Source organism: Choloepus didactylus, chromosome 2 (genome assembly GCF_015220235.1).
Source record: "Choloepus didactylus isolate mChoDid1 chromosome 2, mChoDid1.pri, whole genome shotgun sequence".
NCBI classification, from domain to species: Eukaryota; Metazoa; Chordata; class Mammalia; order Pilosa; family Megalonychidae; genus Choloepus; species Choloepus didactylus.
Window position 1 is genome coordinate 13,525,439 of NC_051308.1, and position 3,863 is coordinate 13,529,301.

General features: G+C 42.7%; 1 pseudogene; it reads right to left on the bottom strand.

Annotated features, from left to right (window-relative positions):
* Positions 1-2,403: 2,403 nt before the first annotated feature.
* Positions 2,404-2,849, bottom strand: LOC119515166 (annotated as a pseudogene).
* Positions 2,850-3,863: the final 1,014 nt, after the last annotated feature.

The window sequence follows — 3,863 nt, forward strand, 5'->3', positions numbered from 1 at the left end:
TTGCAGTCAAATGAGACCATTTCTGGCCCAGAGACTGATTTCAGCCTGGCATCAATTGCCCTAAGAAGAAAGCTACCAAATGTCTCCCTTTCCATAGAGTTTGGTGCTTGCTCAGAATGGTTGAGAAGAACCATTTCTTTCATTTCAACTAGTTCTGCTATTTCCAGCATTTTCATTCTATACACACACACACATTCCTCAGGAGGCACAATTCACAATTCCCAGGGGCAGTATGTTCCTGGGGTCTCTTCCTAAAATGTCTTCTGGAAAATTCAGAAAGCACATTTAAATATCAGGACCTAAGGAAAAAGCACACTTGTCCTCTAGGATAGTCTAGTTCTATTACATAAGCTTCAAAAATTGTATACCTAAAAGATGGCACAAACTGAAAATAAGTCACTTAAAAAAAAAAAAGGTTAGATGAAATAACAGATGACATCCATAATTCTAATCTGATATTTAGTGAACATTTAAATTGCAAGTCTGGCAGAGTTCTAGAAAAGGGGTAGGGAGAAGCTGTTGATAAAAAGAAAAATTACACAGCCCTCAAGGCCTCAAGGCCTTGGCAATCCATTTGCAGGGGCAAAGTTTATAAAAGTAAAAAGTGCTGCAAGGCAGACCCTGATTAAATTTCCAAGTGGGTTGGACAGATTACAGAGTCTCTTTGGTAAAGAATTCAAAAGAAAGAATCAAGATTTCAAGAGTGAGTTGAGACTTGAATGGGCTTTCACAAAGGAAAAAGTCCTGTTTTTAACATTAGATATTTCAATAAAATATAACTAACTTTTTGAAATTGCATCAAAACCTACATCTACATTTTCTCACGAAACATCTCTGGCACTGTTATCGAGATGGCTGGACCACTGTGCTCACCCAACAGGCAGTTTGAGGATGTGTTTCTTAAGGACGAATTTCCAAAATGGCAGCCCCTCTGCCACTCAACTCCTTTCCTCTCTGCTTCCTGAGAATCTGCCTTTTACCTCTTGTGTGTGGCACTTGAAGGGTATAAAAGACACCCCAAAGCAGGCCCACTGAAGGTTAAGAGTAAAACAATATTAACATGAAGTCTTTCATCAGCACCAAAGTTAAGTAGGCAAAAATAATGTTAAGATACATTACTGAAATGAGTAAAAGCCTGACTAACAGGAACAGCATAGAATTCTTCACAAGTAGTGAAAATGAAGGTAAATGGACCATCTGCAAAAGATCCTGCCTCCATTTAAATGGGCAGGGTCAGGAGGCCAGCTAGCATCTCAGCCAGAGTGCTAAAGAAGGACCTAGAAAAACCAGGGCTACAAGTGCCCTGTGGAACTGGGCCCCAAGGAGGTGACCAAGCAAGGGGAATTCAAGCTTGACCAGACTGGCATTGGCTGTGGCTGGAGTTGAGTCTTCAGGCAGTGGCAATACTGAAGGATAGGCAAACAGCCATGTCTTAGCTCTGGGAGAACCACCTGATCTAGAGCACGGCCCAGCCATTTGCAGCAGAGGAGGGAACAGGATGTAGCCTCTTTGAGAGAATTACAATCAGGGCTTCAGTCCCAGGAATGACAAGGGAGGCACCCCTTTCTCCCAGAAATCTTTCCTAGATTAGTCTTCCTTCCCCTAGTTTAGGTTAGAGGCCTCTACTAAATGCTTCTGCAGCAGTCTCTTCTCATCTTGCTTTTATTACCCAGAATTGAAATCATCCATTTACCTGCCTCTCTCCACAACTAGACTGGCAGGACCTTGAGGGCAGGGCCTGTGTCTGACTCATCTTTGTATATTCATTGCTGCTCATTGTATATTCGTTGTATGTTCATTGCTGTTGTTGAATAAAGATTGGAAATCAGGGAGTTGAGATAGAAACCTAGTAAGGAGCATGGCATGCAGGCAAATCTGCACTCAGGAGGGCCTGTGATCCTTGCAAAGCCAGAGTCTCAGCAAGCAGGGGAGACCTCAGGGTACTGTGAAGACAAGGTACAGATCCTTTCTGCTAGGCAGGGTGTCCTGTCCAAGAGATGCCTGGACTGATCAATAGAGTTTTACAGACTTGGAAGGGCTGACCCTGAGTTTGGATGGTCACTGTGGTCTCAAAAGGCATCAGAGCCTGTGGATGAACAGGAGCCAGGGAATGTTACAAGGCTGACAATTTTATGGGAACACTTACATTTAGAATTTACTTTGAGGAGCAAAGTTTACATTAGCCACACTCAAGCCATGAAGTCAAAAATCAAAGACTGCCAACCCAACAATGGCTCTGCCCTACCATCCCTTCCTGAGGGAAAGAGAAGAGCTATGTACCAAGATGCACTCCCAGTATTCTGTTTTTTGACTCTGAGATGATGTATATTGCCAGCACACACTTTATTTATTTTTTTTTAACAAGCCTTTGATTTTTATTATTCAAAAAAGCTTCACATATTTTTATTTGGCTTTCTGACTCTGTGCTTGTGCCTTCAACACTTTCACGATGATTTTTCTGCTCTTCAATCAGGAAAGCACGCTTGATCCTGTCACAGACACATTTAGCACACATGGAACCACCATAGGCTCTGCTGATGTGGTTTTTTGTTTTAGATAACCTCATAAGAACTTTAGGCCTCACAGCACAAACACCCCGAAGTCAGCCTGGGCACACGCCACATGCAGATTTTGGAGCCTTCCCAACCTTCTTGGTATAAAGGTAAACAATTCTATTACCAGGGGTCCAGACAGCCTAGTTTTGTTGGAAACAGTATTGTGGGATAGCCTATGACAGTACGTCAAACGCTGGCCATTTTGAATGCCTCTAGGTACCATCCCCAGAAGAGCAAGCACACACTTTAAACCTCCCAGTTAGCTGCACAGTCTTCCTCCCAACTTACCTAGCGCAAATGATTAATGCATTGGTATAAGCTCAAATTTCACACCCACTATCCAGATATATGTGTGTCAGGGAGAAAGGAAATTCTTCTCACCAATCACTACATCTGATATTTATTTGCCAGAATAAAAATAAAACCAAAATTAGACACTAAATGCGATGGGAAGGAAACTTGCCCCAAGCAGCATCAGAGAAATATGTGGGGAGATGCTCTAAGCAACATCTTTGTGGTTCAAGACTATTTTTTCCCCCTTGAGCTTTGTGTAATTTTGTGTAGCCACGAGCACAAGTCTGAAATAAACAGCCCTCGGATAAATATGGCCACAGAGTGCCATTCCTTGTTAGTATTCTGGGCACTGAGATTGCAACGGTGATATCAAACATCAGGTTCTTTCTCCATGAAAGCAAGGCCTGCCAGCCAAGGCTGCCCACACACAGAGAGAACCATTCAGCCTGGGGTTCAGCTTTCACTACAAAAAATGAAAGTCAAGGAGCTGACCCTTGCACAGCAAGGTCTTGGACCAAACATCAACTTTTTTCAGAGAGACTTGATTCATGACGGCCTAGTACTCATATTCAAAAGACATTTGTAGCAGTCAATGCCAATTAACTGTCAAGGACATGGTTTAGTTAAATGAAGGTTAAAAACCCCAGCTACCACCTTCCCCTTTCTTCTCATCTCAGCATTTTGTGCTGTCATTTCACTGCCCTTTATGTTATGGAGAGTTGGTGGCAAATGTGTTTGCCCCTATTTTGTTGCTGGGGAGAATAATAGAAATATAATGCATATTTTTAGCAGTTACTGTCTTCCAGGCCATGTTCTAATTGGCTCACATGTACCATCTCAGTCAACGCACATAATGATCCCAGGGGGTAGTTTATTGTCCCTATTTTACAGATGAGAAAACCAAGATTCAAAAATCACACAGCTGGTGAGTGGTGGAATCAGGCTTCTAACCCAGGCAGGCAGACTCCGGGGTTCACATCCTTACCTTCTACTGCCCTTCCTGGAGGTAAACAT